The sequence below is a fragment of the Protopterus annectens genome, chromosome 10.part0, assembly GCF_019279795.1.
Source record: "Protopterus annectens isolate FY-2018-M chromosome 10.part0, PAN1.0, whole genome shotgun sequence".
NCBI classification, from domain to species: domain Eukaryota; kingdom Metazoa; phylum Chordata; order Ceratodontiformes; family Protopteridae; genus Protopterus; species Protopterus annectens.
The window spans coordinates 567,424,078-567,447,741 of NC_056744.1; the positions used below are offsets into that span (position 1 = coordinate 567,424,078).

The 23,664-nt window shown below is 42.5% G+C and overlaps 1 non-coding gene across 1 annotated transcript; it reads left to right on the forward strand.

Moving 5' to 3' along the window:
* The first annotated feature begins 5,406 nt into the window (after nt 1-5,406).
* LOC122814534 lies at nt 5,407-5,525 on the forward strand. Its single transcript, XR_006366797.1, has one exon. It is a non-coding gene; the product is annotated as a 5S ribosomal RNA (ribosomal RNA).
* The last annotated feature ends 18,139 nt before the right edge of the window (nt 5,526-23,664 follow it).

Here is a 23,664-nt window from a genome sequence, read left to right on the forward strand (position 1 = left end):
ACTATTTCTAAGTGGATTGGCCTTTGTATTGCTTTTTGTTATTCTCATCATGGTAAGGAGATTCCGGCTGGAATTAGACCTCACTCCACTAGAGCTACTGCCACTTCTACTGCTTTTTTAAGGGGAGTAGCTACTAAAGATATTTTGGAAGCAGCTACTTGGAGTTCAGTGCATACTTTTTCTAAACATTACCATCTTCCTCTTTATTCCAGATCTAGGGCTGGATTTGCCACTGCAATCTTACAGGGCATTTTGGCAGCTCCCAATGCTTTATGATTTTGCCAGCCTCCCTTTACCTCTGCTTTGGGATTCTACCCATATGTTAGGACTGCAGCAATGTGAGATGAAGAACATAGTACAGTTTTGTACCTACCATAAATGTAGATGTTCGAAGATCCACATTGCTGCAGTCCAATTTACCCTCCCTCCTTCCCCTCTGTAGTTGGAATGGTTGTATGGTTTGGGTGGTAGCTGTTATTTGTACATGCCTTTTGGGAAGTATTCTATTTTTGGCTGTGGCCTTTCTTTTTAGGGCCTTCTGACATCTGGGGCAAGAAAAGACTGAGGATATGACGTCGGTCATGCGCTTTAATACCCTGACGCTCTGATGTCAGATCTAAGCGCCCATGACCGACGTCAGCCTAATACTTTGGTATTCGGGCCGACCGAGGACAGCGGACTACCCATATGTTAGGACTGCAGCAATGTGGATCTTCGAACATCTACATTTATGGTAGGTACAAAACTGTACTTTTTTGACTATGGCGCCCAGTTTGCAGTCATCTGCAAACTTTGTCAGCCATAACCCTCCTGTGTTTGCTTGTACTTCAGAAAAGTAGATGCCGAACAAGAGTGGACCCAGGACTGAGCCCTGTGGGACACCACTTGTGACAGGCTTTGAGTCTGACATGGCTCCAGCAACTCTGACCCTGTGGGTTCTGTCACTTAGCCAGTTTGCAATCCATCTTGTGATGTATGGGTTTACATTCAAGCTGATGAGTTTTTCGATGATACCTGAGTGGGGTATTGTGTCGAAGGCCTTTGCCAGGTCGAGGTAGGCTGTATGGACTGCCTTTCCCTCATCAATGGCCTTGGTGACTGTCTCGAAAAAGTCAACCAAGTTTAAGAGGCAGGATCTGCCTTTGACAAAGCCAAACTGGGTTGGATCCAAAGTCTGCAAGTTCCCTGTGTCTTTATTTATGAGTTCCATTATGATCCTCTCCATGGCTTTGCAGATAAGGCTTGTCAAGCTAATGGGGCGGTAATTTCCAGGGTCTGTGGAGGCACCGCCCTTATGAAGTGGGACCACAGTCGCCGTGCGCCACTCCTTGGGTACATATCCTGAGGTGAGGCTAAGATTAAACAGCTGTCCTAACTGTGGGTTTAATTCCTCGTTGAGTTCGTGAAGCACACAGCCGGGGACACCATCCGGTCCCATGGATGCTGTGTTTTTGCCTTAGTGAGGGCAGTTCTCACCTGGGCGTTGGAGATGTTTGGGGGCTACAATCCTCTGGAATAGATATCTCTCCTTTTGGGGGCGAGGGGGGGAGAAGTTTGCACTGAACCTGTCAGCCAGTATGTTGGCAATGTGTGTAGGTTCAGTAATTTTCACATCATTTTGAACTAATTCTGAGCATATCTGGGAGTTTCCTCCTAGGTTTCTAACATAGCTAAAGAAGGCCTTATGATTGTCTTTAGAGTCCTTGGCGATTTTTCTCTCAAAATTTGCCTTGGATGATTTTATGAGAGCTCTTAGTTTTTTACTTATAATGATCAAAGGTGTCTTACCTTTCAAGGATTTTGCTCTATCTTGTAGTAGCTTCCTCCTTTTGTTGTAGAGCTTGTTTATGGCTGGGGTCCACCAGACTGGACGCTTGCCTTTGGTACAGAGAGTCTTAGTTTTGTTTGGGATTGCCTGATCCATGCAGTCCTGTAGGTGCTGGTAGAAGGCATTTGTAAGTGATTCAGCGGTTTGAGTAATGTTTACCACTGGCTCAGGGGCCTTAAAGGATACCACACTAGTTTTTAGAAGTGTGAAATCGGCTTTTGAGAAGTTTTTCACTGTGGTCTTTTTGTTTCAGGTGGGGCGGGATGAGGACCTCCAGCGAGATTAGTTTATGATCTGATCTCACCAGTGAGGGGTATACTTCGGTGTTGATCATTTTGATCCCATGTTCGTGATGATGAGATCAAGTATGTTTTCTCCTCTTGTGGGGATGGTGACTAGTTGTTCCATGGCATTTGAGTTTATGAACTCCAGGAATCTTTGGGTTAGAGTGTTCGGGCTTGAGTAGTGTTCCCAGTCTATATTAGGGTAGTTGAAGTCACCTAGTATGATGGTGTTTGGAGATACATTTATCCCTCCAATGTTTTCAGGAAGGCCATGTGAGGTTCCTGAGTTTGAGAGGGTGGCCTGTAACATGCTACAAATTGCAGAGCAGTCTTGCCTATGGTTAATTGCACCTGGATGGTCTCCGATGCATCGTCGTTGCCACCAACCTTGAGGTGTGGGTGTCCTTTATGAATATGGACACCCCTCCTTTCTTGGTGTTGTCCGGATTTTGGGGCGAACGCATGATATGAGGTGAAACCTGTTAGTGCTGGGGTGCTCTCAGGAGCCTTGAACCAGGTTTCTGTCACAGCACAGACATCAATGTTCTCCATATTGAGAAGGGCCTCGAGTGCGTGCATCTTGAGATTGAGACTTTGGCATTGAGCAGCATTACCCTTAGTTTTTTCCTTTTGGTGTTCTAGGGTGGTAGGTTTAGAATTTGAGCCTTGCCTAAAAAGGCACTATGGGGTGGCAAGAGCCTTTGCCAATATCCGGAAGCCCAGGGTGACAGGTGCAAGCCATCCCTTGAAGCAGCGTGGCTTGTCCAGCATGTCATCCCAGGCAGACAGACATTGGATCCCCTTTGAATGACACCAGAATTTAAGCCAATTATTAAAGCTGATCATCTTATCACTGTATTGTGGCATCATTCTAGGTGAAGGTAGGATACTGCTCAAGGTCAGGGTCATACCTGCCTGGGCTACATAATCAGAGAGCTCCTCGATGTCCCTTTTCATGTAGTCCAAGGAGGTACGTCTCAGGTCGTTGACACCAGCGTGGACAATGACTGAGTCGTACTTGTACCTACTGTTGAGAGACCTGAGTGCTTGCGTTATGTGGCGGATTCTAGCGCCCGACAGGCAGCTTACTGTGACCTTCTCTTTACTCAGTCTAGTGAGCGGGACGTCAGTGTGTCTGACTATGGAATCACCAATGACAAGTGTGTCTGGCATTTTGTTTGATCTTAAGGGCTGTGACTGTTTGACACTCTGACTGTGTGGTCTATGTGTTGCATGTGTTGGGTCGTGAGGTGGTAGTTGTTTGGGTGTCTGCTTTGGTGGCCTCTGCTGTTTTGGTACATTTTTGATCAGAGCCTCCGAGTATGTCTTTGTGTGAGTATGTGTATGATTTGAAGTTGTGATGGTACCATGTGTGACTGGGTATGTATTGTGTGTGGTTACCTTCTCCTCCTGTCTGGTCTTGCCAGTCCTATGTTGAGAGAGCTCAGCCTCCAGTTTGGCCGTATAGTTGCATCTCTCACATGTATTTGTGTTTTGTGGGAGAAGGAGAGGATTGTCTGTGTACATGAGGCAATTGTAACATTGCCTCAATATTCCCAGGTTCACCAGTTGAGCTGGAGAGGACACTAGCAACTGATCCCTCGACATACTAGAAGTAGTAGATAGAGACTTTCAAAGGACTCCGGGAAGTGGGTTTTAGGCTGGTGGGGTACTATCTATAATAAGAGTGCTTTATCAAGGTGCAAGTACTGTAGGAGTAAGTGCTAGGCTTTACAGATAGAGAATAGTCTACTTGGGAATCAAGTAGAGATGAACTTTTCAGTTATAGGATATGCTGGTTAGATCAGCAGTACAGCTCGAGGAAGGTAGTTCTAAGGGAAAATTGGAAGAGTGGAATTTAGATGGCCCAAATAGTTTAACCTTGTTTAACCGCTGCTCTTGTGTGCAACAGTGGTAACTCACTAAATCAGCTTCGCGCGTTTAGCGTGTTTTATAGCAGGGGTTGAAGGGAGCTAGGAATTGGCCCAAAACGACCAATGGACTACTAGTTTCTGGCTGAAACTTCACCAAATCGGACAAAAGGCGCTCAGTGCTTCCCACTCCCACTGGTAAGCAAAGAAACTTCCCTTCTTCCTAGTGTGGCAATGGATCACAAACTGGAACTAAAGCTAATGACCAGGGATCAGCACCTCTGAAAATGGACTACTCTAGTTCAGTAAGGCGGAAAACAAGAGATTTTTTTGTTTTATTACAGAGACAAGGAAAAAAACAGACAGTAAATGCTATAAATGCTGTAAATCGGCTAGCGCACTTTAGTATGTAGCCTACAGAAACAATTTGCAACAATTAGTAACTTAAAGTGCAATAAACAGTGTAAAATGCAGAAATCACTTAAAGTAGCAGTAAAACAGGCGAAATGCAGTCGCTAGCTTAAATAACAGTGGGAAATCCACAAAAAATACTTATATCTGGTAGAAAGTCACTCTTTTAGCTCTCTGCTGCTTGGATCACTCTGCAGGCCACCACGAGGATCTGTGCTGAGTTGGTACAAGCTGGAAAATGCGTGTTTAGCTTGTTTTATAGCAGGGGGCTGAAAGGAGCTAGGAATTTTTTTTTACAGAGACAAGGAAAAAAACAGACAGTAAATGCTATAAATCGGCTAGCACACTTTAGTGTGTAGCCTACAGAAACAATTTGCAACAATTAGTAACTTAAAGTGCAATAAACAGTGTAAAATGCAGAAATCACTTGAAGCAGTAAAACAGGCGAAATGCAGTCGCTAGCTTAATAACAGTGGGGAAAGCCACAAAAAATACTTATATCTGGTAGAAAGTCACTCTTTTAGCTCTCTGCTGCTTGGATCACTCTGCAGGCCACCACGAGGATCTGTGCTGAGTTGGTACAAGCTGGAAAACGCGCGTTTAGCGTGCTTTATAGCAGGGGGCTGAAAGGAGCTAGGAATTGGCCCAAAACGACCAATGGACTACTAGTTTCTGGCTGAAACTTCACCAAATCGGACAAAAAGGCCACTCAGTGCTTCCCACTCCCACTGGTAAGCAAAGAAACTTCCCTCCTTCCTAATAAGGCAATGGATCAGTAACAGGAACTAAAAACAAAGCCCAGGGATCAGCAACTCTGAAACTGGACTACTCTAGTTCAGTAAGGCAGGAAAACAAGAGATTTTTTTTTTTTTTTCAAAACAAAAAAAATCCCTAGGATTGTCCATTTTAAGTGGTCACAACCTGAAAAGAGGAATCTGAAAAGAAAGCAGTGCATATGAAAATGACTAGTGAGCCGTGAGCTCTAAAGGCCACCAGAAAAGCTTTAGTCTTTGCCTACGGCCATACCACCCTGAATATGCCCAATCTTGTCTGATCTTGGAAGCTAAGCAGGGTCGGACCTGGTTAGTACTTGGATGGGAGACCGCCTGGGAATAACAGGTGGTGTAGGCTTTTGCACACTGACACAGCAGAGGGCATTGCAGCCTCTTCTTTACTTTTACTGTTTTGATTAGAAAATGTCTGCTGTTTCTACAGTAAGCATTTCATAGGTTGATAGGTAGGTACTAGGCTATCGGCCCAAGGGCCTACGTAAGCCTAGCCAACAAGGTTCCCTGGCTTACGCCACCCAAGAAAGTTAATTTCCTGTGCCACTGTCGAGCAGAGACACAGAAGTGATCCCCGGGGTGTATTTCCCATTTCCCATCCACTCATCAAGATTTTTCTTGGAGTGCTAATGAAGAACTTTGCTTGACATAGATGGGTAGCCTGTTCCAGAGTATGGAAAGTCTCTGGGAAAGGAATCTATCCCTCCAGCATGTCTTGTTTATTGTGGTGACAAGGTTTAGGTCCCTAGAGCGTGTAGCTCGGTGGGATTGGGATTTCTTTAGGTGTAGCATGTCCAACAGCTCTGGGTTTGAGACAGCTTTATATGTTAGGCAGAGATCACCTCAGAGTAGGCAATATGCTACGGAGTAAAGCTGGAGTTTTTTGAGGCGGTCAGTGTAGGGCATTTGTTTGAGGCCAGTAATCCTCTTTGTGAGGTACTTCTGTGGCCTTTCCAGTTGCTGCAGATGTCTTGTGAGGTACATTCCAAAAGGGGCATTAGTACTCTAATGGGTCTGAGTGTCGAGTAGAGGGGAGCAATGACCTCTTTTTTTTTTTTTTCCTGGATGAGAACCCTTTTATGATGAGGTGTGCCACACAGAAGCAGGGGTGTAGCTAGGATTTTCAAATTTGTACTCACAGCTGTCAAACTGCTACCCCCCCTCCCCAGCCAAACTACGGCCTTTCTCGTAATTCACGGTTCGCTCTTTTAGTGTCGATGAGGCATTTGCTGTAATGCCTCTTCAGTAATATTATATAGATTCACTCAAACTCGGTTCCTTGAATTGAAAATTAACCTGAAAGTCGGTTCTTTGAAAAATGCAGCGTGGTAGTTGGGGTAGAGGATTCATGCTTTAGTTTTCTGTAACTAAGGTACAGGTTTTGAGCTTGAGTAAATTACTAACCACCTACTACCCCTAACTAGGGTGTTTTCATTCACACACACACACACACACACACACACACACACACACACACCTACCTACCTCTTAGTGCAAGAAATATGGACAAAGCCTAAAATAAACAGGGGCAGATATTAAATAATGCTCTCGTGAACTTAGAAAGTTGCTAGAATAACAGGATTTGTGCTAGTATGAATTTTTCTAAAGGACATGAAGTCTGAAACTCAAATGTCTGTCATTATTTAGCAACTTCAGCCTTCAATGATTTTCTAGAAAAATGAGGAGGTTCTCAACAAAAACAAACCCAAACAAAGGAGACCTCAGAGGCAAAAACACATGAGAACTCCATAACCCACCACACCAGATACCATGCATAGTCCACACACCAGTGTCTCGCAACCACTAAGGCCTAACCATAAACCCAGCATATTAGTCATAGGAAACTCCATTGTGAGACACACAAGCCCAAAAATAAGGACATTTTTTTAAATTATTGCTCTTATAAACTTAGAAAGATAATAGAATAGTAGCAGGTCTTGCATTAGTACGAATTTTCTGAAAGGTATGAAATCTGAAACTCAAATGTCTGCCATTATTTTCTAATTTCAGTCTTTAATGATTTGCCACTAACTTGCCAGAAAACTGCAATTTTATGAAAAACGGACCAAAAATGTGATGCAAAAATATAAAATTGCCAGACAATGCAGCTGGGAACCTGTCAAAGAAGGGACGCCATTTTAATATGAGCACTGTTAACTTGAGCAGCTGACAAAATTAATGTATAACTCTGATCATTAAAGTTATTTATAATTGTAAACTCTCCACGTTTTCTTCCAAAATTGCTATTTTGCGGAGGGATTATTAGGGGGAGAGCAACATTTTGAGCCAAAATTGGGGACACTTTAGAGGTTTGGATATTCCTAATTCTATAAAGCAATTTGTTTGCACATACCTTTCAACCTCATATCCTGCGGTGGTGGTGCTGCGGTAGCGTTGTCGCCTCACAGTAAGACGTTGTCCTGTTCGATTCTCAGCTAGAACATCTTCTGTGTGGAGACATGCATGAATGGGCATACCCTCGTTGAAGGTTGTGTCTCAGAGCTGGCAACTCTGCACGTAAAAATCTACTGCCAATCATTAGCGGACCGGAGTTCCGCTGTGGCGACCCCTAACCGGGAAATGCCGAAAGAAGCAACAACAATACCTTTCAAACTCTTAATGCAGGAAATTGGGACAAGGCCAAATATATTGGGGGAACATACAAATTACTAAAAATTTATCTTGTATAAACTTAAGACTGTTGATAGAATAACAGGTCTTGCTTTAGCATGCATTTTTCTGAAGATTATGACATCTGAAACTTAACGTCCGTCATTATTTAGTGACTTCATTCCTAAATGATTTGCCAGAAAAGTTTTATTTTGCATTTTACAGCACGAACACCAGTAAATATTTGCTAAACAAAGCAATGCAGTCTCACAATGAAACTAGACTTAAAAAACTTCTCTGCCCTTGAAACTTACATTCATTGAAACAGCACTGAAACCCACATTCAAAGAAAATACATTTTACCAGTGGTAGATAAAGATTAACTTTGGGATGTTTTCAAATCATAGGCCCCTTGCACATGAAACTTACATGTGCTCTTTGATGCACCTTCCTGATTGTATTAAATTATATTCCTTGTACAATACAGTATAGTTCAAATTTCTACAGTCCACCAGTATCAGTAAATATGCACAATCTCTGAACCAGTAAAAGCCATCTACATAATTCCACATTAAAGAAATCTGTAACTAATGAAGAGGTTGCTGCTAGCAAACAACTTTATATCTCATTGTTTCATCCACAAATAAAAGTGCCTGTTGCCCTTGAGGAATAAATTGCCTATGTTGCATTATAAAAAAAAGTTACGCTAGTAATATTGCAATAGGGAATGGATGGCAAACTGATAACAGGTTCATAGTTACTACTAGATATCTTTGCCAAAAAGGATTACAGCATCCACCCCTTTACAACACAGTACAGTATCAGCAATGCATCTACCTACTGTGGGAGAAGAACCCACACCCTTCTACATCAAAAGCAAGTACACTACCTGTTCTGCTATTAACAATACAAGCAGACTCAGCATAAGCAGCACTAAGCTTTAGTTCCCCTGCAGCTCTCAGCTCCTTGTAAAATGTACTCAACACTCAGCTGTATTTCTGAACTTTACAGCACAAGAAATCTGGAAAAAGCCAACATTTATGGGGGGGTGGGGGCAAAATCCCAAAAACCAGGGACAGATTTTAAACCTTGCTTGTATAATTTTGGAAAGTTGCCAGAATAAAATGCTGTGTTACCACCATGCATGTCTTGAACCCAGAACCATATGCACTACAGTCAGTGCAACATACCACTATGCTAAATCAGCAGTTTGAAAAATAGGAAGACTGAAACTTAATGGCTATCATTTAGATAGCTCTCAACCTCTTAGCACAGAAAACCTGGACAAACAAAGCCAATAATGAGGGAATACAAATTCATTTCTCACTTCACACCATAGCTGGGGAATACAACTTAAGTTCTCACTTCTCACCATAGCTCACAACTGTTAGAAAAAAAATCTGAACAAAGTTCAGAAATGGTGGTGGTTAGGAACTTTAGGCTCTTTTTACCCTGAGGCAAAGGTACAGGGTTTGAGCCTAAACACCTAAGGCCAGCAGGTGTATTATGTGGGGGGCATTTTCTCACTCGCACGCACACACACACACACACACACACACACACACACACACACACTCCTTACCTGATAATCCATTCATGCTGTTCACACACACACTCCTTACCTGATAATCCATTCACGCTGTTCACACACACTCCTTACCTGATAATCCATTCACACACACACTCCTTACCTAATGATCTATTCACACACAGACACACACACACTCCTTACCTGATAATCTATTCACACACACACACTCCCTACCTGATAATCTATTCACACACACACACACTCCTTACCTGATAATCCATTCTCACACACACACACACACTCCTTATCTGATGATCCATTCACACACACACACTCCTTATCTGATGATCCATTCACACACACACACACATACACACACACACACTCCTTATCTGATGATCCATTCACACACACACACACACACACACACACACACACACACACACACACACACACACACACTCCTTACCTGATGATCCATTCACACACACACACTCCTTACCTGATGATCCATTCACACACACACACTCCTTACCTGATGATCCATTCACACACACACTCCTTACCTGATGATCCATTCACACACACACACACTCCTTACCTGATGATCCATTCACACACACACTCCTTACCTGATGATCCATTCACACACGCACACTCCTTACCTGATGATCCATTCACACACACAAACTCCTTACCTGATGATCCATTCACACACACAAACTCCTTACCTGATGATCCATTCACACACACAAACTCCTTACCTGATGATCCATTCACACACACAAACTCCTTACCTGATGATCCATTCACACACACAAACTCCTTACCTGATGATCCATTCACACACACAAACTCCTTACCTGATGATCCATTCACACACACCAACTCCTTACCTGATGATCCATTCACACACACAAACTCCTTACCTGATAATCCATTCACACACACACACACACACACACACACACACACACACACTCCTTACCTGATAATCCATTCACATACACACACTCCTTACCTGGTAATCCATTCACGCTGTTCACATGCACACACTCCTTACCTGATGATCCGTTCACACACAACACTCTACTTACCTGATAATTACCCGATTGTCTTCACCACAATGATTCCGTTCACCTGATTGCTTTGCCCCTCCACTACAACCATTCAAGCTATCACTACTATGCACATTTCCCACTCGCAGCCAGCCAGACATGACGTGATGTGAGCTCACATACACACACTCCTTACCTGGTAATCCATTCACGCTGTTCACATGCACATATTCCTTACCTGATAATCCATTCACGCTGTTCAAACACACTCTTTACCTGATAATCCGTTCACACACAACACTCTACTTACCTGATAATTACCCGATTGTCTTCACCACAACAATTTCGTTCACCTGATTGCTTTGCCCCTCCACTACAACCATTCAAGCTATCACTACTATGTACATTTCCCACTCGCAGCCAGTCGGACATGACGTGATGTGAGCTCAGTTCCGACTGACTGGTATGTACCCATGTGCTGGATCTGCTGCAATTGCAATTGCTTTATTGTTCTGGCACCCAGCATCCTTAAAAAATGTAATTTAAAGGAGTCCGCATCCTTAAGAGAACGCTGTTTTAAAAATACTTAAGGAGTCAAGGAGTCAACACTGTTTTAAAAAAGAAAAATATGTAATTTTTTTAATTAAAAAAGCTACCCCCTCTTCTAAAGAAGTTGTACTGAAATCAGTACAGTGAGTATGCCTCCCGACATCCCTGCGTAGAAGGACTTCCTGACTACTGTGGCGATGTGGCTATCAAAGGAGAGACTACTGTCCACCTGGGTCCCAAGGTCTCTTATCACACATTCGGTGTTAAGTAGATTGCTACCTATGTGGTAGTTTATGGGTACAGAGTTTTTACCAAAGGGGATGACACTGCACTTTTTGGCATTGAGCTTGAGGCCATGGCTGTGACACCAGGAATCTGTCTCAGTGAGGCCCTTCTGTAGGATGTCCACATCATTTGGGGACTTGACTATGGCTCCTAGTTTGCAGTCATCTGCAAACTTCGTTAGCCAGAGGCCTTCTGTGTTAGCCTGTACTTCATAGAAGTAGATACCAAACAGGAGAGGTCCCAGGATGGAACCCTGTGGTGCCCCACTTGTCACTGCTTTGAGGTCAGATTTGGAGTCTGCAACTTTTACAGTGTGGGTTCTGTCAGTGAGCCAGATGGCAACCCATCTTGTGACGTAGGGATTTATACCTAGTTTAGTGAGTTTAGCTATAATTCCAGAATGGGGGATGGTGTCAAAAGCCTTGGCGAGGTCAAGATAGGCTGTGTGAACCACCTTACCCTCATCTACGGCTTTGGTGACTGCCTCAAAGAAGTTGATCAGGTTCAAGAGGCATGATCTGCCTTTCACAAACCCGAACTGGGTGGGATCCAGAGTTTGGAGGTTACCAATGTCTTTGAGTTCCATGATGATACATTCCATGGCCTTGCAGACCAGGCTTGTCAGGCTAATAGGTCAATAGTTTCCGGGATCAGTGGTGGCTCCCCCTTTGTGGAGTGGGATAACTGTTGCTGTGCGCCATTCAGTGGGCACAAAGCCTGATGCGAGACTATTATTGAACATGGTGCTTAAGTGGGGACCCAGTTCATTCTGAAGTTCGTGTAAAAACGCAACCTGGGATGTTGTCTGGTCCCATGGATGTTTTAGAGAGTGCAGTTTTTACCTGCGTAGTTGATTACAGGGACTCTGCATTCTTCCTGTATAGATATGGGCCCTTTAGGGGGTGATGGGGTGTATAAAGTTAGCACTGAACTTATCTGCCAGGATGTTGGCAATATCAGTTGGTTCTGTAATTTTTGTGCTGTTTTGCTGTAACTCGGAGCAGATCTGGGTGTTGCCATCGAGATTCTTGACATAGCTATAGAATGCTTTGTGGTTGTCCTTAGAATTAGTGGCGATTTTGTTTTCGTAGCTAGCTTTGGAGGATCTTATAAGGGATCTCAGCTTCTTACTAAGGCTGACCAGGGAGCTCCTCCACTCATGGGATTTTACTCTCTTTTGCAACAGTTTCTTCCTTCTGTTGTACAGTTTGTTTATGGCAGGGGAGGGGACCACCAGATTGACTTCCTTTTTTGGAGGATAGCGTCTTGGTTCTGTTTGGGATAGCATGATCCATGCACTCGTGTCAGTGCTTAGAGTGCATTTGTGTAGGATTCAGCAGTTGTAACTGTATTGTCCATCTGCATGACTGTCATGAAGTTCACCACTTCTGTCTTAAGAAGCATAACGTTGGCTTTGGAGAAAGTTTTTACTGTGGTTTCCTTAATGGGGGGTGGGGGCGGAATGTGGATATCAAGGGTGATTAGCTTATGGTCGTATCGGACCAACGAGGAGTTGATTTCAGGTGTGGAACACGTCACTCATGTTGGTAATGACTAGGTCTAGGATATTGCTGCCCCTGGTGGGGGTGTGGATAAGTTGATCCAGGGTATTGGAGTTTATGAATTCCAGAAAGCCTTGAGCTAAGGAGTTAGTACACAAGTAGTTTTCCCAGTTAATGGTGGGGTAGTTGAAGTCGCCCATTATTAGGGTGTTTGGTTGAACCCTAATATTTTCCAGTACATCAAAAAAGAGGAGTGGGAATCCTGGGGTATGGTGGGGGATCTGTAGCAAGCTATAATTTGGATTGCAGTTTTGCCCAGAGTTAGTTGCACTTGGATAACCTCGGATGCATTATTCTGAGCAACTAGCCTGGAGGTGTGGATAGCCTTAATGAATATGGACACACCTCTGCCTTTGGTGTTTCGGTCCAGATTACATGGCCGAAAAGTGTGGTATGAGTTATAGCCTGGTAGTGCAGGGGTGCTCTCTGGAGCCTTGAACCAGGTCTCAGTCACTGCACAGATATCTGTGTTCTCCATTTTAAGGAGTGCCTCGAGTGAGTGCATTTTGAGATTTAGACTTCTAGCATTGAGTAGCATTACCCTCAGTTTTTGCTTGCCTGTTCCTGTTACGGTGGTGAATTTTTTATTTGAACCTTGCCTAAAAAAGGCACTATAGGGGCAGCAAGAGCCTTAGCCAGTATCTGGAATCCCAGGGGCGACAGGTGCAGGCTATCTGTGGCAAAGCATCATGGTCTGTCGACCATGTCATCCCAAGCAGACAGATATTGGATCCCTTTAGAATGACACCAGAAGCTTAGCCAATTGTTGAAGTCAGTCATGTTGTCCTTGTACTGCGGTATCATTCTGGGCGATGACAGAATGCTACTCAGGGCTAGGGTCATACCTGCCTGGGCTACAAGATCGGAGAGCTCTTCCATGTCTATTTTGATGTAGTCCAGGGAGGTACGTCTCGGGTCATTCATACCAACATGGAGAACGACAGAGTCATATTTGTACTTGTGGAGTGATCTGAGTGCGTGGGTTATGTGGCGGATCCTGGCACCTGACAGGCAGCTGACAGTAACCTTCTCCTTGTTTAGCCTGGTGAGTGGGACATCAGTGTGCCTGACTATAGAATCACCTATGACTAGTGTGTTGGGTATGTTGTTTTGCCTTATTGGCTGTGGTTGAGTGGCACACTGAGTCTGTGGGCTGTGTCATTTGGGTTGTGTTGGGGGATGGAGGTTGCTTGCGTTTCTGCTTTGGAGGGCTCTGTTGCTTAGACAGATTATTATTGAGAGCCTCCGTGAATGTTTTTGTGTTACTGTGTTTGGATTTTGTTGGTGTAGATTTAGTGAGACTATGTGATGTGTGGTGTGGTGCAAATGTTTACCTTCTCCTCATGACTGTCAAGTTCAGTTTTGGTTGGAGAGAGCTTTACCTCCAGTGTGGTTAGATAAGTGCATCTTTCACAGGTTGCAGTGTTGGGTGGTAGGAGGAGAGGGTTGTCTGTGTACATTGCCCTAAGATGCACAGATTCATCAGATAGTAGAGAACACTGGGAGCTGACCCTTGGACATGCCTGAATAAAAAACTATTTTCCTCTAGATTAGTGAGGAAAGTGAGTACAAGAGCTGTTTTTCTCTAAGCAAGTGAGAAAAGCACAAAAACTGTTTTCCTCTAGGTAATGAGGAAGGTTGAGTGCTATAGTAATTAGTAGCGTATTTAGTGCTTACAAGTTCTGAACAAGTGCTGAGCACGAATAAGCAAATTTAAGTGCTAAAACTATGAATCTGTATCTGCTTTAGACAAGTTACAGGACAGAAACAAGTGCAGATGTAGGCTTTCAAATCAGAAAGTTGAGAGAGATGGAAGAGATTGCCCAAACAGCCAATAACTACAATTTCTGGGCCAGAACCACTCATTATGTGGTAGACAAATTACCTAGTGCTTACCACTCCCACTGATAAGCTAGAAAGCTTCCCTTCAACACCTTAAAATACATCAGACTAGAACAGACAAGTCTGAACTAGGATGCATGCAATTTCAGTACCCATTTCATGTTTTCATTTTTTTTTTTTTTTTTTTTTACTGCCATGGATGGTTAATTGAACGTGTTGTATTGTACGTGGAAATTTTGAACTTGCTGCACTCGATTAGAGGCTAGTATGTGAATTTTAAAGAGGCAGTACATCATTTTTTCTACTCTGCTCAAATTAATAGAGAAGAAAGAATTATCCATAGAAAATGGGTTTCAGATGTCCTGATTCTTTGAGGCACACCTCTAATTGGTTTTCAAACGTATGCTCCATCCCTCCTAAAACTGTGAAGTGTTTGAGAAGTGCTGAATTTGGAGCAAGCTTTTAAAAGTCTCCCTGTGCAGCTTGGGACTTAATATAGCAGCACACACAAACAAGTTGGTCTCACTTTTGACGTAGTACACCTCTGTTTTGTCTACAGCTGCCTAGTTCTATTGTGCAGCTGTAAATAGTGGCATATGATTTTGCACAGGATATAGACAACATACGCTGTAATTCATGCTGATTCTTCCAGTATTCTCAGAAAGATTAGTAAAATGCAGTTTATGCAGACAAGGACAGTTGAAGTCTTCCAAAATAACTGGTTTAAACAAGTAAAACAGGAGTCTCTCAAAAATATTCAGTCATGTTGGGAACATCCACAGTGGGGACACTTTATTTATGCTGGAACTGGGATACATCATTAGAATGCTGGGCAACAGAACTGGTTCAACAGTAGTTGTCATGCAACCTGTGATTTCATCCAGAATGAAGGAATTTTATGTTTGAAGCTTTTGTATCATGTGGTGCAGTAAATGATTTTCACATGAATGGTGTTAATTGTTCTTTATGGTGGAAGTTTGTTTCTTGTAGATGCTGGAACATGTTTTTTTTGCAGTTTTGTCATGATAACACTGACTGCCCCCTTTGGTGGAGCCTGAGGCAATAACTCTTGCTGGTATGTGTAAAGCCATCACACCACACACAGTGCTGTAGTGCTGCTGTACAATTTTGTTTAGAGCAAAGTTTTTTAAGTTCTCTTTTCTTTTAATAACTTGTATGTAAATTTTCTGTGGTTGAGTATGGTATGCAGATATGATACACGGAAAGTGCATGTCTGATACAGTGAAGTGACTGGCACACTCTCTGGAAGTCTGATTTGTACGTCCCTTGTATTTCTTCATTTGTTAAGCTAGCTATACTAGTTTTTTGTCCTAGTGCAGACTACTTCAAGAAAGTCTGTTTTCAAAACATTTCTCTGCTCACAATTTTATTTAATTTGTCTTTCCTTTTTATTTATTTGTGGGTAGTTTGCAAGGTGATTGTCTCTTGTATCATGCAGGGTGTGATATAGATAGGGTTTAAGACTCATACGTGCACCTGCTGAACGGTAGCCGTGGATGATTCGGAGTAGGCTGTCTATAACCTTTTTTGTAATATAATTCTCTGAGGTCTCACAGGCTCTTTTAAGGTATGATATGTTTACATAAACTGTAAGTATACTTAGTAGGTTTTATTATACACATTGTGTGCAGCACTGGCATGTCTTGCCATATTCCATGCACAGACTTATTGAGTGCCATTTGAATGTTTTGTTATACTTGAACTGGAAGCATTTGGTCACCGGTACAATCGTGGTTAACTGGGTGGTACTCCTTTTTCTTGAATTATGAATGAGAGCATAAAACCCACTTCCCACTTGGATTTCAGAGGTCTGTCATTTGTAACCTTGTAATAAATTTATTATCACAGTACTATGCATGTCATATTCCCAGAGACTTGAGTGACAGGATAGCAGTTGAAATTGTAAACTATGCTTTCAAAAAGTTGCCATGCCATCACATGGAAATGCACTATGACTTTCAGTTATTTGAAGATTCTGTCCCAATAAAAATGGGAAGGTGACATGGGTGCTAGAACCGTAGGGTGAGGAGTGTGAGTGCCTTTCACCCCCAATTTCAGTAGCTGGCCAGTGTGCCCAGAAACTGCTGCTGGAGTAGTGATTACATAGAAACATTCCCATTGGCATTTTCGAGATAACTTCAAGCTTTGGCAGCCAGCAGGAGATGATTTGAGTAATCCTTTCTTGCTGCCCAAGCACGCATTTACCATGGAAATGCTTATGCGGGTGTTTCTGAAGATTACCCGCCAAGTTCTTTCCTCAAGAATTTTGGAGAACCCCAGAAGTAATGGGTATAAAAGCTCAAAACAACCAGGAATATTTTTTAAACATTACTTATTCTTTAAAAATTGTAATAGAATTTTCTGAACAACAGAAGTGTGAAACGTTAAAGTCCTGGCATTAGTGACTGACATTACTCCTCTGAGTAACTTTCAGCTTTTGTTTAAGAAATCTAGACAGATCCAAAAATATTGGGGAATAAAGGGTCAAAATCGGGGATTGATTTTAAATATTACTCTTAAAAACTAAGAAAGCTGTTAGAATAACAGTTTGGTTTTGCATTGGCATGCATTTTCTGAAGGCTGTGAAGTCTCAGACTGAAATATCTTACCATTTAGTGAGTCGAATCCTCAGTGGTTTTCCAGAAATTCACAAATTTCATGAAGACCCGATCAAATATAGGAGGTAATCTGGACATTCTATAAAATCCCGGAAAATTAAAAAGTATGATCCTGAGTGATTCACCAGAAAATATAACATTTTGTGAGGGACAGGGCAAAATATGAGGCAAAACCAGGGATGTACTGCAAAGTGCTGTAGAGTTTATTTACTCAGTGCTTGTTTACGGGCTGGTCTGATTCTTCAGCTACAACCCGGAATCAATATCAGTAAAGACAACAATGCAAGAAGCGGAATAAGACATTACATTCTTTACGTACTACGTACTGTTGAGAGAGATGCTGTACCATCCATCCAGCTGTTCCTCAATCCATAACCCCTTTTTCTCATTTTTACACATGGAGTTGGGATGTCACTTTAGTAGTGGTGATAATTGTCACCTTTCACAACACCGGGTGGGTAGCCATGACACAGTTCTTTGACACCCCACACACACACACACACACACACACACACACACAAGTAGGTATGCCATACATTTGAACAGGCCTGCTTGTTAATTGCTTTTACCCACTGAGTAGCATGATAAGGTTTGACTTTATTGTCTAATGACCTGTTTTAGGCAGAATATGGCACAGAAGTATCTCACTAGAACTAGACTGACTTTCAATGTAATAATCATTTTGCTGTATTTAATTCATCATTCTTTCTCTTAGAATGACTTTATGCTATTCAGGATGATTATGGGGGTAGGCAGAGATTTCTTGACAATCTATGGGAATAAGGTGCAAAATCAGTTTAGATTCATAAATGTTCCAAGGTCAAAAAATCTTTTTAACACCTTTATTGAAATATCACTTGACATAGGCAGGCATACGCGTGTGTAAAAGAAAACAAATAAATATGAACATTCCTACTTAAACATTATACATCACATTTTTTTGTATAGCTATCATCAAGCCAGCATTACATAAATTGTTCAGTTCCTGCCATCTCTTAAATCTCACTCCTCCAAAACCTTATTCTGCATGTCTTGTTCTCACAATTTCCATTTTTCTATGCAGTTTGCTCCTACCCTTTTCTAAAGATCCCATTTCCAGTTTCTTTTTTTGTATCCCTGTTGTAATTAGTACTAAAATGCAGCTGGTTTAGTTTGATTTCAGTTTTCTACTAATTGCCTTTTGTTTGGCACCCACCAGAATTAAACTTAACAAGGCCTTACTATGTGTAGGCAATTCATATCCTATATCCCAGGTAAATAAACAAATCATTTCCTTAATTACACCCATTTGTTCACCTAATATTTCATTACACTCCCAAAACATATGGTTTGTTACCTCTTTCTTCCCTATCATTCCTCCATTTGCCATCTACCTGAGGAAACATTATTGGGAGTCTGTTTGGGGTATAAAAATATCTATGCAAACACTTCCAAGCAAAAATCCTAAATCTTTTAGACTTTGTTGCATACTTGGGAGCCATACATATGTCCTCACAGCCAATCTCTCTTCCCAATCTTTTTAATCTCCTCTGATTATTCCTATACTTATGTTGCAATATTCTATATGCTGTACTAATTATCCCTTTTTAACAGCAGCTTCAGTTGTAGATTCAACTAAAAACTCTACCAGAGCAGGTCTTCCACGTAGGGAAGGCCGTCTCTAGCCTGCAGTCCAGATGTCTTCTGAGCCACTTTCCATTCTATTACCTTTCCCTCTGTATTTATTTGCTCTCAATAACTTGGTTTGTCAGTTTTCTCAAATTCCAGCACCCTCTTGCCTGTTCTCTGTACTCCTAATTGTAGTCATCCTTTTCTCTATTCTCATGTTGGCTTTGTTCTTAGAATATGTTCTATTAATTTATATATATATATATATATATATACACACACACACATATATCTATATATATATATATATTTTTTTTTTTTTTTTTTTTTTTTTTTTTTTTGCTGGAAACTGTGTTCTGAGAGACTGCCTTCCAGACTATCAGCAAATATACAGAGCTGAGTATATATTTTTTGGTTATAGAGTTTAATTGTTGCTTAGATCTCTCTTGAAACTGTTGTCTCACTGTTCTGAGAGACTGATCTGCAAATATACAGAGCTGAGTATATTTTTTGGTTGTAGAGTTTGTACTGTTAGTTGTTGCTTAGATCTCTGTTGAAACTGTTTTGTCTCACCAACCCTCCCTATTTTTGGTTTGTAGTTTTAATTTGGTGGCTTTTGCAGTTGCCTGCCCCACTGTAGATTTGATCTGGGACACTCCCCCAGTCCCATCTCTTTACCACATTCTAACTAATAAACTCTTTCTGCACTTGCTTTTAGTCCCTTTTAATTTAAACTGTGTTTGGTCTAATATGGCTACATAGTCAAGTGTGCTAGCTTGCACTGCATGTGAATTGTTTTTACTACTTTACTGTTTTTGCTACTTTTCTGTAAAAAAAAAAAAAAACTGTAACCCTGTTTCCTACCTTTCCTGTAACTAGTGTTCCAGATACAGATTTGCTGTATCCAGGACTGTATGTAAGCTTCTGAGCCCCCCAAGCCTTTCTGTGTTGGAGGGAAGCCTTCTAGCTTATCAGTGGGAGTGGTAAGCACTAGGTAACCTGTCTGCCGCATAAGGAGTGGTTCTGGCCCAGAAATTGTAGTTATTGGCTGTTTGGGCAATCTCTTCCATCTCTCTCAACTTTCTGATTTGAAAGCCTACATCTGCACTTGTTTCTGTCCTGTAACTTGTCTAAAGCAGATACAGATTCTTAGTTTTAGCACTTAAATTTGCTTATTCATGCTCAGCACTTGTTCAGAACTTGTAAGCACTAAATAAGCTACCAATTAATATAACCTAGGAACCTTGACGATTGCATGGGAGAAAGAAAATTCACCCCGGGGATCATGTCAGTCGCGCTGCTAGACAGGGGTCCAGGGAAGTAAATAGTGTGGGAAGAAATAGCCAGGGAATTGTTATGGCTAGGCTTGTATAGGCCCTAGGGCTGATAGCCTACTACCAACCTATGAACCTATTGGCCATTTGGGCAATCTCTTCCATCTCTCTTAACTTTCTGATTTGAAAGCCTGCATTTGCACTAGTTTCTGTCCTGTAACTCGTCTAGTGCAGATACAGATTCTTAGTTTTAGCACTTAAATTTGCTTATTCATGCTCAGCACTTGTTCAGAACTTGTAAGCACTAAATAAGCTACCAATTAATATAGCACTCATTCTTCCTCATTACCTAGAGGAAAACAGTTTTGTAGAAATTGCCTCATGTACACAGACAACCCACTCTTCCTACCACCCAACACTACAACCTGTGAGAGATGCACTTATCTAGCCAAATTGGAGGTAAAGCTTTCTCCAACCAAGACTGAACTTGACAGTCAAGAGGAGAAGGTAAACACTTGTACCACACCACACTCATCACATAATCTCACTAAATCTACACCACCAAAATCCACACATAGAAACACAAAAACATTCGATGAGGCTCTCCGTAATAATCTGCTCAAGCAACAGAGACCTCCAAAGCAGAAATGCAAGCAACCTCCACCCCCCAACACAACCCAGATGACACATAGCCCGCAGACTCAGTGTGCCACTGAACCACAGCCAATAAGGCAAAACAATGTACCCAACACACTAGTCATAGGTGACTCTATAGTCAGGCACACTGATGCCCCACTCACCAGGCTAAACAAGGAGACTGTTACTGTCAGCTGACTGTCTGGTGCCAGGATCCGCCACATAATCCATGCACTCAGGTCACTCCACAACAAGTACAAATATGACTCTGTCATTGTCCATGTTGGTGTGAATGACCTGAGAAGCACCTCCCTGGACTACATCAAAAGAGACATGGAAGAGCACTCCGATCTTGTAGCCCAGGCAGTTATGACCCTAGCCCTGAGTAGCATTCTGCCATCGCCCAGAATGATACCGCAGTACAAGGACAAAATGATTGACTTCAACAATTGGCTAAGCTTCTGGTGTCATTCTAAAGGGATCCAGTATCTGTCTGCCTGGGATGACATGGTCAACAGACCACGATGCTTTGCCAGAGATGGCCTGGACCTGCCACCCATGGGATTCCGGATATTGGCTAAGGTTCTTGCCGCCCCTATAGTGCCTTTTTAGGCAAGGTTCAAATGACAAATTCACCACCGTAACAGGAACAGGCAAGCAAAAATTGAGGGTGATGCTACTCAATGCTAGAAGTCTAAATCTCAAAATGCACTCACTCGAGGCACTCCTTAAAATGGAGAACATCGATATCTGTGCAGTGACTGAGACCTGGTTCAAGGCTCCAGAGAGCACCCCTGCACTACCAGGCTATAACTCATACCACACTTCGACCGTGTAACCTGGACCGTAACACCAAATGCGGAGGTGTGTCCATATTCATTAAGGCTATCCACACCTCCAGGCTAGTTGCTCAGCATAATGCAGCCGAGGTTATCCAAGTGCAACTAATTCTGGGCAAAACTGCAATCCAAATTATAGCTTGCTACACATCCCCCACCATGCTCCAGGATTCCCACTCCTCTTTTCTTGATGTATTGGAAAATATTAGGGTTCAACCGAACACCCTAATAATGGGCGACTTCAACTACCCCACCATTAACTGGGAAAACTACTCGTGTAAAAACTCCTTCACTCAACGCTTTCTGGAATTCATAAACTCCAATGCCCTGTATCAACTTATCCACACCCTCACCAGGGGCAACATTATCCTTGATCTAGTCATTACCAACATGAGTGACTGGTGTTCCACACATGAAGTCACTGCCTCATTGGTCCGATCCGACCATAAGTTAATCACCCTAGATATCCACATCCTGCCCCATCCCCCATTAAGGAAACCACGGTAAAAAAATTCTCCAAAGCCAACTTCATGCTTCTTAAGACTTATGTGGTGAACTTCATGACACCCATGCAGATGAACAATACAGTTAGGACTGCTGAATCCTACACAATTGCACTTTATAAGCACTTACATGAGTGCATGGATCGTGCTATCCCAAACAGAACCAAGACGCTATCCTCAAAAAAAGGACACCAATCTGGCGGTCCACTGCCCTAAACAATCTGTACAACAGAAGGAAGAAACTGTTGCAAAAGAGAGTAAAATCCTTTGAGTGGAGGAGCTCCCTGGTCAGCCTCAGTAACAAGCTGCAATCCCTGATAAAATCCTCCAAAGCTAGTTACGAAAACAAAATCGCCACTGATTCTAAAGACAACCACAAAGCATTCTATAGCTCTGTCGAATCTCAATGTCAACACTCAGATCTGCTCCGAGTTACAACACAATGGCACTAAATATACAAACCCAACTGATATTGCCAAATCCTGGCAGATTAATTTTACCCCCCCCCCCCCATATCCCCTAAAGAGCCCATCTCCATACTGGAAGAATGCAAAGTTCCTGTAATCATGGCTGCACAGGTAAAAAACACACACTCCAAAGCCAAGAACACAGCATCCATGGGACCAGACAACATCCCAGGCTGCGTTCTCCACGAACTACAGAATGAACTGGCACCCCACCCAAGTACCATGTTCAATCATAGCCTCACCTCAGGCTTTGTGCCAGCTGAATGGCACACAGCGACAGTTATCCCACTACACAAGGGGGGCGCCACCACAGACCCCGGGAACTACTGCCACATTAGCCTGACGTGCCTGGTCTGCAAGGCCATGGAACGTATCATCATGGAATTTATAAACAAAGACATTGGTAATCTCCAAACTCTGGACCCCACCCAGTTCGGGTTTGTAAAAGGCAGATCAAGTCTCCAAAACCTGATAGACTTCTTAGAAGCAGTCACCAGAGCCGTAGACGAGGGTAAGGTGGTTCACAGAGCCTATCTAGATCTCGCCAAGGCTTTCAACACCATCCCCCACTCTGGAATTACAGATAAACTCACTAAACGAGGTATAAATCCCTATGTCACAAGATGGGTTGCCAACTGACTCACTGACAGAACCCACACTGTGAAAGTAGGAGATTCCAAATCTGACTTCAGACTAGTGACAAATGGAGTACCACAGGGTTCAGTCCTGGGTCCTTTCCTGTTTGGTATCTTCTTTTCTGAAATACAGGCTAACACAGAAGGTCTTTGGCTAATGAAATTTGCAGATGACTGCAAACTAGGAGCCATAATCGAAACTCCTAACGATGTAGACATCCTACAAAAGGGCCTCCCAGAGGGAGATGCTTGGTGTCGAAGCCATGGCCTCATGCTCAATGCCAAAAAGAACATTGTCATCCCTTTTGGTAAAAACTCTGTACCCATGAACTACCACATAGGTGGTAGTCTACTTAACACCGAAAGTGTGATAAGAGACCTTGGGACACAGGTGGACAGTCGTCTCTCCTTTGATAATCACATCGCCACAGTAGTCAGGAAATCCTT